This window comes from Papio anubis, chromosome 12, assembly GCF_008728515.1.
Source record: "Papio anubis isolate 15944 chromosome 12, Panubis1.0, whole genome shotgun sequence".
NCBI lineage: Eukaryota > Metazoa > Chordata > Mammalia > Primates > Cercopithecidae > Papio > Papio anubis.
This window is the reverse complement of record NC_044987.1, coordinates 101,055,117-101,071,223: the sequence shown is the minus strand read 5'-3', so window position 1 is coordinate 101,071,223 and position 16,107 is coordinate 101,055,117. Positions and strand designations below refer to the sequence as shown.

Below are 16,107 nucleotides of genomic sequence, written 5' to 3'. Positions count from 1 at the left end.
GAGCAAGGGCACAGAGTCTGAAAAGAATAAAATATGATTAGAGAGTAATAAATAGTCCAGTTGACCTTAAGAAGTATTTTATAGACACTAATACATGTTTAGAAAGAAAAAGAAAGAAAGAAAGAAAGAAAGAAAGAAAGAAAGAAAGAAAGAAAGAAAGAAAGAAAGAAAGAAAGAAAGAAAGAAAGAAAGGAGAAAGAAAAGAAAAAGAGAGGGAGAAAGGGAATGAGCCAGGAAGGAGCGAGCAACGGAAGTGAGGGAGGGAGGGAAGCAATGAACAAATGAAAGGTCTTAAATAGTAGGCTGAGGATTTTCAAATTAATTCAAGAGAAAAATGGTTTAACTAATGTTATTTTGTTTTTCAAGATTGTCTGCTGGCTTCCTTCCAGCAAATGCAGTTCAGAATTGGTGATCATAGGTGTATAGAGTTTTGGTTTTAGTCACATAAATGGATGATTCTTACTGTCCCTTTCTTGGAATGATAACCCGAAAGAGGGAAAGCAAGTAGCATTTCATTCAGGGGGCCAGATAAATTATAAGTCCAGTCAGAACCCAAGCAAAATAAACAATGTTTCTGAAACACAAGTTATGACCAAAAAGAATGGATGAATTATTACTTTGGTATTTTCTTTGTTATTCATGTCCAGAAATCGATCAAGCTGAAGGAACAGAATAATTTATAAATCAGGTGCCGTCAAATACTTGTGACTCTCAACTGGTATAACCTGTCCCAGAATTCCTGTAAGATTTGATGACAATAGAAAATAATCTTATTACAAGCCTGACATTAATCATCAAATACATATTATTCCAACCTGATGTAAAAATATGAATTAAAAATACAATAGCTGCTGAAAACAGAAGTGCCCACTGACTGTATAAAACCATTTCTCCTTCCTCACCACACCTTGTTTAATAAAAATAGATGTAGGTGATGGAACATTTATTATGGAGACAAGTTAACCAAAAAGACCTGTCAATTTGATGGAGGAGGTTATTTGTTCAACAAAATATCCAAGCACATGAAGCAATCTGGAAATCCAATAGGAAAGCAGAGACAGCCTGCTTCCTGCTTTTGCTTTCCCCCACCTGTCTTTTTGGCCAGAAATAAATATCTGAAGAGAATTGATTAAAAGTCTATATAGCTTCATGAACATATTTTGCTTCATCAAATTCAGAAGGACTAGAAGGTGACTGGTCATCTCATGAGAGCAGAATTTAGAACAAGGATCTCGTTAGAAACTACTAGTCAATCAATCTCTCTCTCTTTCTAGCAGTTATGTGGTCTCCAAACCCATTTTATTTGATGGACCTACACTCATGTGGTCAGTCTTTCAACTACACTACATTAACTAAATTAATAGAAATCTGATAAATAATTTAGAATTCCAAGAAATCAGTTTAACAGTAAAGATAAAGATTTATAATTGGCAGGCAGAACAAATGTTTCCTATCAGCCTATTAGTGTACCATTTTTCTATAGGCTGCATGCTAAGAAAGGTTCTAATTAGAAGGTATTTTGGCGATCAGAAAAAGAAAAGTTAATTAGGCAGTATCAATGGCTCATGGCACCAACATCTATGTAGTGCCAGACTGAGCTGTTTTTGTTTGTTTGTCTGTCTCTTTTTCAGGAGCTGTTTACACTGTGGTCCAAACCATCTTCAATTTTTAGTAGCTTAAAGCGACATAGGTTTATTTATCACATATACCACATGTCCGTGTTGAGCTAGTGCTCGTGCTGGCTCAGGGTTTCAGCCTGATGAGGGCCTTCACCATCAGGAATCTCACCAATTATTGCTCCAGGGGAAAGGAGGGAGGGCAAATTGTACACTAACTCTTAACTGCTTAGCCTTGGAAATGAAAGACAAAGCTTCCTCTCATATTGCATTTGCTAAAGAAAGAAAGATGGTCATGCCTAATTTCAAAGCACGGGACATTTCAAACAAATTCTACACCTTTACAAATGAGAATTAGAATATTACAAACAGCCTTATTATCTTTCAAAACATTTTTGCTGTTGTGCTCAGCTTTTCTAGATACATTTTTTCTTTTTCATAGTAAGTTGTACTAAATGTCTGTAGTGTGGTTTTAGATTTACTAATGGTATACATTCAAATTCTCCTAAGTGTAGTCATTTAACTGGCATGTGTTTGGTGTCTAAACCCAGTAATACTTTCACGGCTTAGTGGAGTGGAGTGGAGGTTACTTCCACAGAGAACTGATCTCAACCATTATTTGTTGACTCTTTTAAGTTACCATGCTTTAAAGGTCTGCATGCTGCTGTTACTTCCATGTACACACACCCAGAATCATCTTTTAACCCTTCTGGATTAGTAACAAGATGGGTTCGAGTGCTCTTGTTCCGGGAAATTGAAATCCACTGAGATTATGTGATAACTGTTTATTTGCCAGTTACACCAAGCTAAGGCTCATTTTTTCAGAAGGAAAATCATTCTTTCCTCTCTATAGACTATATCCACAGTTTAATCAAAGATAATACGATGTGGTAGAAAAGGTCACAGACTTTGGAACCAGATAGATATGGATCTCAGTATAGACTTTTTTTTACCTATCATTGTGGCTGCTTTGGGTGCCAACCTCTTTCAGATTCTTTTTCCTCATGTATAAAATGAGACAATGGTACCCAAATAGGAGTGTTGTCATTAGTTAATGTTACAAATCAAACGTGCCTAACATAGAGCCTGACATAAGAAAGACTACTTCCATTTCAGAAAATGACGTTTGCTATAGTAGCATTCTGAATATTTGCCAGAAGACACAATGTGAAATAGGGAATATTCTCCAAACAATGTGTTGATTCACCTCTGTTTAGTGAAGTCCTAAAGGTGTGTACCTAGCACAGTGCCTGGCATACAGTAAATACTATACTTCCCAAATGTTTGTAGAAAGAAACTTTTTAGAATGTAAACCAATAGTAGCTGCAGGTCTAGTTAATGGGAATCCTGCAATTGCTAATTTTCCAAAACAAAACTTCACACTCTTGAGGGAGGAAGAAATTAAATCTTGTTGTAATTTATATTCCATCTGAGGCTGTATTCTGCTATGATCCCACCCAGGCTGCCTATAAATAAATAGGTATAAAACATAGACCCTGATAGAAATTCAAAGTCCTATTGCTTACATCCACTCTCTGTTTTTTCCCTTCCATTTTGTTTTTCTCGCAAGCATTATAAAAATAAACAATCCCTGTTGAGTTATTTCTGTCCCCATCCACTTCTTTTCAGCAGCTAACCATTCAGGGGAAATAAGCTCTAATTTATTTTTTTCTCTGTATTTAGCAGGACAACTAATCTTGATTTTAAAAAGCTGTCCAGAGTGTTTGTTTTTGCCTTTCCTATTAGCCTGGACAGATTTCATTAGTAACCAAAACATAAAAATGCCAACGTGTATTGGCCTCCAGATTGGTGTGCCTCTCCAAAGCATTTTCCAGGCCTTGGGATGCCCCTGAAGCAAGCCTTGAGGTTGAATGGTCACTACACTTATGTTTGAGGGTATTACATTTTATGTATTTCTCTAGGGGTGTTTGCTAGGCCTTCCTTTATTCCTCTTTGAGATTGCCATACACCAATCTCCCTCTCACTCCTATTCCTTCTTATGGATGTAAGACACTGGTAGCTGCCTCAGCCTTCCTTACAATTCTGACTCCTGTCATCTATATGCTGAGTACTTGCAGCACCTTAACCTCTTAAGGATCTAAACTTGCAATGCCTCACATTGGAAAAAAAAACAATATTCCATGTGAAATATCATTGAATGTGAGAAGAATTCATATGCTAGAATACAAATTGATTCCATTGTCTACATTTTCTGAAAGAAAAAGTAAAGATTCTAATGTGTTAGCTAGATCATGAAATCTTATCTATATTCCCAAGTCAATAAGAATGATAATTTGGAATCAGTTCAATGGTGCTTTCACTTTAGTTTACTGCAAAGTAAAAAACAGTGCAAAGGAAATACATAAATTAAGGATAAGAGTGAGGGTGATTCCCCAATGTCACCCTAGTTTGCCTGAAAGATGCACCTTAAGTTCAGAGGTCAAGGCACCCCTACAGGAGAGGAAAACATGTTTCTTAAGAAAGTCAAAACCTTTTCTATGGCTTACAGGCTGTATCAGTACCCAGGGGTCCACACTAGTACTATAAAAGGCATCCCTCCTGATACCACAGTTACAGATACCTGATGTTCACAGATGTGGCCATGGCTTTCTATATCAATCTGTAAGCTTCAAAATTGTTGAGGACATTAAAAAATAACCTATGCTAATTTATAAAAAATACCCAAAAACCATCAGTGTTATGACACATTGTGAAAACTTGCTTCGTTAGAGCCCACTTTCATTTGCTCATCATGGAATTGATAATGCTTAGTGCCTTTTCTATAAATAGTGCTAATATTTAATGAGATGAGAGGAAATTATGCAGTTCAAATGGAGGGGCATATACAACAAAAACACCAAAAAACAAACCTTGCCAACATATGTAACAAGTAAGATCCAGTAGCGAGATCAAAAGAAATACACCTATGAAGAAAAATGTAAGTGAAAAGTTGAATTGGTCATCTTTTTTAAAGCATTATAGAATGAAAGAATACATGTAAGGAAAACAAGTTATATAAACAATTTATACTCTTGATCTAATTGTGTCATATTGGACAAATTACTTCATCTTTTTCATCTGAATAAATAGGCATTTGACTATATAATTTACTAAGATTTCTTAGATTTTTTTCCGTATTTATTATGAGTAGCACTTTTATAAACTTGTGAGGAAACCTCAAGTAATAAGGTCAGTGTGTGTTTAATTTACTGTGTTTTACATATTTTTTTCCTAATAATAACTTTTTAATATTTCAGCTGGTCAATGTGTATGTGGGAAGTATGATAATTTAGTTCAGTTCCTGAATGCTTTATTTTGTATCAGACTGGCAAATAGAAATGAAAACGTTATCACCAGCCATCTCTGGCACCTCCTTTTCTAACAACTCCTGTCAATATAGGTGAAAATGATCTGGACCTCAAAAATGGGAACGAGAATAAGGGGACAGAATTTCAATCCCTGCTGTCCATGGTGTCTATGGAAATCCCATAAAATATTTTAGCTTTACAGGAGAAAAATTCAAGGTGGATTGAAAAGTTACAAGCATCTTCCCATAAAATAATAATAACCACTGTAATTGAATATGGACAAGACAAATGAGAAAAGCAACCAACTTTCTGATGAAATATTTAATGGAAATATTACTTAATAGGATGAATTGCTGATCTGAAGATGCAGGCTCCACTGAGGAAGAGCAAGGAGTGCTTTGGGCTGAAGCTAAACAGATATAGAAGCTGTTCTCTTTGATAAATTAAGGGGAAAAGGGCGATACCTAATTTAGTGGAAAAAAAATTTTCACTGTTTTCCTTCCTTTTTCTCGCTAGGATTCATTTTCTCCCCTCCTTTCCTTTTTTATGTTCAAGAAAAATGTTTAATGCATGACAAACAGAAAGTGAAGACCCTCATGTATTCATTTATTCAGCATATTTAAAATATACTTTAAACTTTTAAAAATGCTAAATATAGTGAACATTGATTCTGGGAGAGACTAACAAGTTGGTTTCACTCTTATCCCTTTCAAGATCACTCTTTCCCTGTTAAATGTTTTTATATACAGAAAGCTCTTGGGGTTTTTCTTCAAGTGTGTTGAATATTCTGTTGTTTAATGTTCTAAGTCATATCCATTATGGGACACATAATCCCTCACACCCAGAAGTTCCTCTACTCAAACGCTTGCTACCTCCTCATCCCTGAAGTCATTATTGAGCCTGGAGTTTTCCATCATCATCACCTGCAGATCTCTAGCATGGGCTGGTTTAAGATTGATGATCTTCAGAATGAGTGGAATGCTGTGCATAATGACTCAGCAGGCTGCCTTCAAGTCGAGATGCATTCCTTGCTATTTTCACTATGCATTTATTGTGCTGTCCAACCTGCTTTCCATTGATTAGGGTCCTTTCACTGTGGTGTGACAGAATACAAAAAGTAAACTTTTGGAATTGAAATGCTGCCTTCATCTCAACACTTGGCTGTAGCTGGATAATCCACTTCCAAGATGTTGAAATTGCATAACTAGTAAATTGGTATTGACTGTTGGCAGGAGGCCTTCATTCTCATACATGGACTTCACCACTGGGGTTCCTGAGTATCTTTATGGCATGACAGATGGCTTCCTCTAGAGCAAGTTCCACAAAAGGAAACATCTGTAATGATTTTTATGACCCAGGCTCAGAAGTCACACACCATCATTACTGCAACTTATTAATTGGTTATACAGGTCAGCCTTTTTATTTGTGCTGGGCAGTACTACATGAGTGAATGAATAGCATAAAGTGAGAATTATTGAGAGTCATCTTGGAAGCTGGATAAGAGAGGTTTTAGATATTTTGTGTTTACAATTGTGTATTTGTAGTTAAAAAGAGAGACTTTTAGATTGCATTATTATGACCCAAAAGTCACTCCCTCCCTGCTCCTGTATTCATCCTGTTTGCTACAAATATTCCCAAAATCTCAGTGGAGCAGCACTTATTTCCTTCTTACATTAGTTTTCAGTGGCTGTGGGTCACACTGTTTCTCTATTTTGTTCTCTTCTTCTTTACCCCATGTATTTTCTCACATTTCATTCGCCAAGCAAGTCACATGCCCAGGCTGATAATGGAAAGTGGAAATATATTCTCATAAAGAGTATGGCAAGGGAGTTGATACTATCATCTACATCACTTATAGTAGCAAAATAATGGCCCTCAAAGATGTCCATCTTTTAATTCCCAGAACCTGTGAATATATGACATTATATGGCAAAAGGAACATGAAAGTTGTATATGGAATTTATGTTGCTAAGGATCTGACTTTAAAATAGGGAGATTGCCCTGGATTATCTAAGTAGACCCATTTTAGTCAAAAGAGTCCTTAAAAGTGGAAAAGACAGGCTAAATAGGAGCTTCAGGGAGATCGTACAATGAAAAAGACTCAGCCCAACATTGCTGGTTTTAAAGGTTGTGAAAGGGAGGAATGAGCCAGGAATGCAAATGGTCTCTAAAAGTTAGAAAAAGCAAGGACATGGTTTCTCCTCTAGAGCCCCACAAGGAACACAGTCTTGATAACACATTGATTTTTGCCCAGTGAGATCCATTTTCTAGAATTGTAAAATGCTGTCAAATTAAAAACAAATTCAGACTTAGGAGAGACTTTATTTAAAAGGATTACTGCAAGAAACGGAAGAGAACTATTGTAATAGCGGGAACTATTGTGATAGACAGAATACTGATTATAAACTCTTTAAGCCTCTCAAGAATTAAGCAAAACAGCTTTTCTTTTATTGGGAGGAGTAAATAATGCTAAAAGACTTCAATGTATAGAAGTGGGATGAAAAGTTTGGGCCTGATAGGATAGTAGATCAGAGAAAATTTGGTTTTTTTCTTTTTGAGACAGAGTCTCACTCTGTTGCCCAGGCTGGAGTGCCGTGGTGCCATCTCGGCTCACTGCAATCTCCACCTCCCAGATTCAAGCAATTCTCCTGCCTCAGCCTCCTAAGTAGCTGGGAATACAGGCGCACACCACCAGGCCCAGCTAATTTTTTTGTATTTTTAGTAGAGACAGGGTTTCACCATGTTGATCAGGCTGGTCTCCAACTCCTGACCTCGTGATCCACCCACCTTGGCCTCCCAAAGTGCTGGGATTACAGGCATGAGCCACCATGCCCGGCCCAGACAATGTTTTACCCTGAGGTCAGCATATTCTTAGAGGGACCTTTCAGAAGAGGCTAATTGCTGGTTAAAGTTCAAGGACCTGGGGGATGGAATAAATCTTAACCAAACTTCAGTTAGAAATAATTTTGTTCTAATTTATTAGTGGGAACAGTTCACCTAATCATGAAGAGGTAAAGAATGGAAATTTGGAGAGTGTATGGCTGGCCTTGTCATACATAAACAATGACGGCATTCCTAAGTCTTAGTCTATGAAAAGAGTGGCTCTTTGCAGTAAACCCTTTCCCAAAACACCAAAGAGGAAGGAAGGATTAACCTTGATTAGCCTTCACTGTGTTCCAGGAGTACAGGGTTCAGTTAAAATTCAACATTGTCAATAATAAATTTGTATTGCTTAAGTAATTAAGTTTGTGGTAATTTGTTATGGCAACAATAGAAACATGATACACTATCCTTTCCATGTGACTTATAGTGTTTTCCCATATCACAGACACAACTAACATACAACTATCAACATTGAACATGAGCAGGAAATAAATGTTGATTGTTATAAGCCATGTTGATATATTGATACTTACAGTAAGTGCTGATAAAATATTATCTCATAGATTTGTTGAAAGATACAATAAATATATATATATAAAGTGAATATATAGAGTGAATATATATACATATATTTACACAGATGCATATAAAATGCATACACACACACAAACACACACACGCACACAAACAAATTGCCTAGGACACAGTAAGCACTAAATGCAAGCAATTATTGATTTTGTAGAAAATATTGTTAACTTTCATTATTATTAGACACTCCAGTAGAAATGCTAGGTTATTGGTTATATTTCTATGTCTAGAGTTCAGGGCAGAAGGCTAGGGTGGAAAAAAATGAGGGTCTACAGCCTGTATACACTCTATGACATCATCACCTTGGGACAAGGAAGAGTGTGGTGTATTGGCCAAATATGAGTAAGACGAAAAACAGGAGCAAATACTGTCCCAGAAGCAAACAACAAGAAGAAAACACACACATGCACACACACACACACAAGTTCAAAGAGAGAATAATCAACCGTATCAAATACTGCTGATGGGAAAGTAATACAACTAAAAATGAGCCATTGCATTTAGCCAAGTAGAGACTATTGGTAATCTTGACAAGCAATGTTTCATTGGACTGGTAGAGACACAGTCACAGTCTGATTGAAGTGGTTGTAAAAGAGATGAGAGAAATAGAAAAAGCAAACGTAACAAGCTGTTTTAATGAGCTTTGCTTTAAAAAGGAGGAAAGAAGAAAGGTAGTAGTTGGAGAGAGATGTGAAGTTCAATAAGGTTTTTATTGTATTTGTTTTATTATTTTCCATATAGGAAATATAAAGCATATTTATATTAATAGAGAAATCATATACTTTATGAAATTAGCAGGAGATGTTGATAGTGTAGGATAGAGCGGAGAATTGCTGAAAACATATTCTTCTTTCTTTTTTTTTTTTGAGACAGAGTCTCGCGCTGTGTCACCCAGGCTGGAGTGCAGTGGCTGATCTCGCTCACTCTGCAGCCCGCCTCTCAGGTTCACGCCATTCTCCTGCCTCAGCCTCCGAGTAGCTGGGACTACAGGCGCCCGCCACGACGCCCGGCTAGTTTTTTGTATTTTTAGTAGAGACGGGGTTTCACCATGTTAGCCAGGATGGTCTCGATCTCCTGACCTCGTGATCCACCCGCCTCGGCCTCCCAAAGTGCTGGGATTACAGGCTTGAGCCACCGCGCCCGGCCGAAAACATATTCTTTAAGAGGCCAGAAAGGATAGTTCCTCCATGGTAAAAAGAAGAACAGCACAGAATTAGAATGCAGGTGCAAATATAGTAAACAATTAGACTGTGGGAACACACAGTCATTTTCACCTGATTGTGTTTATTTTCTAGTGAAAGAGTGAACACTGCTATCAGCAGATAATGAAGATAGAGGTGGGATTGAGCAGACAGTCAAAGGTGGGAAATGGTCATTGGGAAAATGAAAGAGTGGGTGAAATAAGGAATGTAGTAGGATTGTTAAGCAGCACTGAAAACGCACTTAGTGTTGGTGGCCACTAATTTAAAGTGAGATCAGTCAGCCTTGTTGTTTTTCTTCACTCACATACATCTGAGCAAATGTGGAAAAAGAAGAAGCAGAGAATTTGATATAACCAGAGCTGGGGTTTTGTCAGCTAAGTGGTCAAAGGAAGAAGAGGGAAAGGAAGTGAGAGTATGATAGTCAATGGTTTAGAGGAAGGATAGAATCTACAGCTATGCATGAAGGGATGTGAACTTAGAGGAGAAACAGTTCAAACATCATATGAGCAATAGAGTGCAGACTCCAACAAGTAAAAACACCTAATGAAGTTATGATATTAGAAATAATGTATTAGAAAGATTCAGCTGAGGCTCAGTGGAATACTTGACACTGGGATATTGCAAATGAGCAGTCGTTGGAAAAAAACAGTGGAATGAGTTTCTGAGCTGAGGAAAATGTGAGAATGCTGGGCGAGAAGAGGTCAAGAAAATGAGAGGCTGAGACTTTGAAAGAATTGTTCATTTGAATATTGAAATCTCTAAGAACTAAGAAATTAGTATTATTGGAGTGATGTTGAAATGTATTTATTTAGATCTTATTGTATTATATGCCTTGGGGAGAAAGAGAGAAAGTTAAAACAGAGAAGAACAAAACAAAAAGAGATAATATATCTTTCCTCATGGACTTCTCAATCTTGTCGGAGCCGACCCTTCCTGAGGATATACAGAGAGGTGGGTGTCAGTTATGATGGGAAAATTTTTCTTCAAAATAATTTCTATTACTGATTTTTCATATGATTTAGTCAACTGTTGGGCACCTTTTTCTATTAACCCTTTATTCTTTGCAGTTGTTTCTTTTGACTTCTAATTCAAAACTATAAGTGTACTTAATTTTCATTCGTGGCAAGATTTTTTTCCTGGACATCAAATTCCAAACTACATTCTGTTTAAATATCATAAGATATCCTGCTAAAAATCAGGAGTAGGGATGTAACAAGGGCAGTACTAGTGTCAAAAATCCCACATGAATTTGGCCAGTAGTGTTTAACTTTTTATAAGTTGCAGAGTATGATAAGGAATCAGCGCAGATAATCCATTTACATGTGGAACTTAATTTCCAAAATATAGGCTTCCTCTAAGTCCTTCATTTACCTAAAATGTATTTTTTAATGAAAGAACTAGATATAGGGAAGACTCACTGCATAGCATGTGCTTAGAGCATAGCTCTGGATGTTATAAGTGAAATTGAAGCATGCATTGTGAAAATTAAAATAACATTCAGAGAAAATACTTAAAGAAATAATAAAATTCTATCAAAAAAGAGATGCTCAGAGCATATAGGCTTTAACCAATTGAGGAAAATGAAAACAAATCAACCAACAAGCAAACAAACAGCTAACCTCAAATAGACATTTCTCTGAACAACTTCACTATGAGTCTGCAAGGTACCTCTCTCTTTCACCCCATTCCACATACATATACACACAATTAATGTAGACCACTCACTTGCAGACAGAGCCCATGAGTGAAACCCGGGTAAAATCTTTCAGATTATCATTTCTTAGGCCACTTTCAGCAATCAGGTTTTATGCTTTTATGTTTCTTCAGCCTTTCTGTGTTGTTAAACGCAGATAACGCAGATATACGCATGTCCTTGTATTAGGTGCTCTTGAAAAATGGAGGCTTTCAGGTGCTTAAACTAAATAGAGTCACTCTATCCTCCACTAGCAGAGATCTCATCTTGATACTAATTTCTAAGTAGATTGGGCATCTCTTACCAACAGTGAAGCTAAACTCCATCACATGTCAACTTGTTTGATTAGAAAACAAAAGTTACTTTCTCCTGGGAAAATTCATGGTCTTTTTGCCATATTGCACAAAACCAGGTGGGGTGAAGAAAATAATGGAAAGAAATTAAAAGAAACAACCTACTCAATAATAAACACGAAAAGTCACAAAAAGCAATTATATAAAAGTTCCGGCCGGGCACATTGGCCCATGCCTGTAATCCCAGCACTTTGGGAGACCAAGGCAGGTGGATTGCCTGAGCTCAGGAGTTTGCGACTAGCCTGGCCAACATATATGGTGAAACCCTGTCTCTACTAAAATACGAAAAAGTACTCAGGGGAGGTGGCGTGCACCTGTAGTCCCAGCAACTCAGGAGGCTGAGGCAGAAGAATCACCTGAACCCGGGAGGCAGAGGTTGCAGTAAGCCGAGATCATCCCACTAAACTCCAGCCTGGGTGACACTGTGAGACACCAACTCAAAAAAAACAAGTTCCACAAAACTAACATGCTATCCAGAATAACTATTTCAGTATCCCAAATTAATTTTTTAAAAATAATATTGAAGCCCATATCGAGATTATGGCTGGGGTGAGGAGTGGGGGACATAGAAAAGAAGGGAGGAAAGACAGTGATAAAGTACACTCACAAGAAAGGACTGAGGAGGCTCAACACTTAGTGAAGAAATGGAGAGTCATCATTTATTTTTCTCTACCATGCTATACCTGAAACGTGGAGACATGCTATTGTGTATATATGTGTGGGTATGTGTACGTTTGCATGCATGCATGTGTATATTTCTATTTGCACACACGTGTATATTTCTTCTGGTTATGTGAATGTTTCTGTGATGCTTAGGGTTTTTTGTAGTCAAGGGCAAATAAAATTCCATTTTACACTTGATGAAGACCAATATTTGTCAAAGTTAGACTTTTGACTCTGGTCTTCTATGTATTAGTTTATATCGATATATAGGTCTCTCATATAGAAAGGCAATACTATTGACACACAGTAACAGAACATAGACTTAAAATTGCTACTCTAAGAAGGTTCTGCGTGCTTTTACATGCTGATATATATAGCATAACAGTTGAAGTTAAAGCCAATTCCAAAATAAGATGAACTAAACCCACATAATAAAAATGGATAACATTATTTAGATCTTACAATATGTCATGTACTATGTTAAGCACTTTCTTTTTCTTAGGTTTTCTTAAACTTTTTTTTTTCTCAAAATGATTTTCTTTTTTTTTATTATTATTATACTTTATGTTCTAGGGTACAAGTGCACAACATGCAGGTTTGTTACATATGTGTACATGTGCCATGTTGGTGTGCCACACCCATTAACTCATCATTTACATTAGGTATATCTCCTAATGCTATCCCTTCCCCTCCCCCGACCCCACAACAGGCCCCAGTGTGTGATGTTGCCTTTCCTGTGTCCACGTGTTCTCATTGTTCAGTTCCCACCTATGAGTGAGAACATGCAGTGTTTGGTTTTCTGTTCTTGCAATAGTTTGCTGAGAATTATGGTTTCCAGCTGCATCCATGGCCCTAAAAAGGACACGAACTCATCCTTTTTTATGGCTGCATAGTATTCCATGGTAAGCATGTGCCATATTTTCTTAATCCAGTCTGTCATTGATGGACATCTGGGTTGGTTCCAAGTCTTTGCTATTGTGAATAGTGCCACAATAAACATATGTGTGCATGCGTCTTTGTAGCAGCATGATTTATAATCCTTTGGGTATATACCCAGTAATGGGATGGCTGGGTCCAATGGTTATTTCTAGTTCTAGATCTTTGAGGAATCGCCACACTGTCTTCCACAATCGTTGAAATCGTTTAAAATCCCACCAATAGGGTAAAAGTGTTCTTATTTCTCCACATCCTCTCCAGCACCTGTTGTTTCCTGATTTTTTAATGATTGCCATTCTAACTGGTGTGAGATGGTATCTCATTGTGGTTTTGATTTGCATTTCTCTGATGGCTAGTGATGATGAGCATCTTTTCATGTGTCTGTTGGCTGCAAAAATGTCTTCCTTTGGAAATGTCTGTTCATATCCTTTGCCCACTTTTTGATGGGATTGTTTGTTCTTTTCTTGTAAATTTGTTTGAGTTATTTATAGATTCTGACTATTAGCCATTTGTCAGATGAGTAGATTGCAAAAATTTTCTCCCATTCTGTAGGTTGCCTGTTCACTCTGATGGTAGTTTCTTTTGCTGTACAGAAGCTCTTTAGTTTAATTACATCCCATTTGTCAATTTTGGCTTTTGTTGCCGTTGCTTCTCGTGTTTTAGACATGACGTCCTTGCCCACGCCTATGTCCTGAATGATATTGCCTAGGTTTTCTTCTAGGGTTTTTATGTCTAACATTTAAGTCGCTAATCCATCTTGAATGAATTTTTGTATAAGGTGTAAGAAAGGGATCCAGTTTCAACTTTCTACATATGGCTAGCTAGTTTTCCCAGCACCATTTATTATATAGGGAATCCTTTCTCCATTTCTTGTTTTTCTGAGGTTTGTCAAAGATCAGATGGTTGCAGATGTGTGGTATTATTTCTGAGGGCTCTGTTCTGTTCCATTGGTCTATATCTCTGTTTTGGTACCAGTACCATGCTGTTTTGGTTACTGTAGCCTTGTAGTATAGTTCGAAGACAAGTAGCAGGATGTCTCCAGCTTTGTTCTTTTGGCTTAGGATTGTTTGGCAATGTGGGGTCTTTTTTGGTTCCATATGAACTTTAAAGTAGTTTTTTCCAATTCTGTGAAGAAAGTCATTTGTAGCTTGATGGGGATGGCACTGAATCTATAAATTACCTTGGGCAGTATGGCCATTTTCATGATATTGATTCTTCCTATCCATGAGCATGGTATGTTCTTCCATTTGTTTGTGTCCTCTTTCATTTCATTGAGCAGTGGTTTGTAGTTCTCCTTGAAGAGATCCTTCACATCCCTTGTAAGTTGGATCCCTAGGTGTTTTATTCTCTTTGAAGCAATGGTGAACGGGAGTTCATTTATGATTTGGCTCTCTGTTTGTCTGTTATTGGTGTATAAGAATGTTTGTGATTTTTGCACATTGATTTTGTATCCTGAGACTTTGCTGAAGTTGCTATTAGCTTAAGGAGATTTTAGGCTGAGACGATGGGGTTTTCTAAATATACAATCATGTCATCTGCAAACAGGGATAATTTGACTTCTTATTTTCCTAATTGCATACCCTTTATTTCTTTCTCTTGCCTGATTGCCCTGAATAGAACTTTCAACACTATGTTGAATAGGAGTGGTGAGAGAGGGCATCCCTGTCTTGTGTCAGTTTTCAAGGGGAATGCTTTCTCTGTATTTCCTGAATTTGAATGTTGGCCTGCCTTGCTAGGTTGGGGAAATTCTCCTGGATAATATCCTGCAGAGCGTTTTCCAACTTGGTTCCATTCTCCCTGTCACCTTCAGGGACACCAATCAGATGTAGATTTGGTCTTCGCACACAGTCCCATATTTCTTGGAGGCTTTGTTCATTTCTTTTCTACTCTTTTTTCTCTAAACAACTCTTCTCACTTCATTTCATTCATTTGACCTTCAATCACTGATACCCTTTCTTCCAGGTGATCGAGTTGGTTACTGAAGCTTGTGCATTTGTCACGTAGTTCTCGTGTTATGGTTTTCATCTCTATCAGATCATTTAAGGACTTCTCTACATTGGTTATTCTAGTTAGTCATTCGTCAAATCTTTTTTCAAAGTTTTGAGTTTCTTTGTGCTGGGTTCGTAGTTCCTCCTTTAGCTCGAAGCAGTTTGATTGTCTGAAGCCTTCTCCTCTCAACTTGTCAAAGTCATTCTCCATCCAGCTTTGTTCCACTGCTGGCGAGGAGCTGTGTTCCTTTGGAGGGGGAGAGGTCCTCTGATTTTTAGAATTTTCAGCTTTTCTGCACTGCTTTTTCCCCATCTTTGTGGTTTTATCTACCTTTGGTCTTTGATGATGGTGACATACAGATGGGGTTTTGGTGTGGATGTCCTTTCTGTTTGTTAGTTTTCCTTATAATAGGACCCTCTGCTGCAGGTCTGTTGGAATTTGCTTGAGGTCCACTCCAGACCCTGTTTGCCTGGGTATCAGCAGCAGAGGCTGCAGAAGAGTGAATATTGCTGAACAGCAAATGTTGCTGTCTGATTGTTCCTCTGGAAGCTTCGTCTCAGAGGTGTACCCGGCCCTGTGAGGTGTGAGATATCAGTCTCCCCCTAGTGGAGGATGTCTCCAAGTTAGGCTACTCAAGGGTCAGGGACCCACTTGAGCAAACAGTCTGTCCGTTCTCAGATCTCAAACTCCGTGCTGGGAGAACCACTACTCTCTTCAAAGCTGTCAGACGGGGACATTTAGATCTGCAGAGGTTTCTACTGCCTTTTGTTTGGCTATGCCCTGTTCCCAGAGGTGGAGTCTACAGAGGCAGGCAGGCCTCCTTGAGCTGCGGTGTACTCCACCCATTTCGAGCTTCCTGGTTACTCTGTTTACCTA

General features: G+C 37.8%; 1 protein-coding gene across 2 annotated transcripts in view; it reads right to left on the bottom strand.

The window, feature by feature from the left end:
• Nucleotides 1-16,107, bottom strand: part of LOC103877537 (endogenous retrovirus group K member 8 Gag polyprotein-like) — a 376,678-nt gene that overhangs the window by 193,328 nt on the left and 167,243 nt on the right. The gene's annotated exons all lie outside the window — the stretch shown is intronic.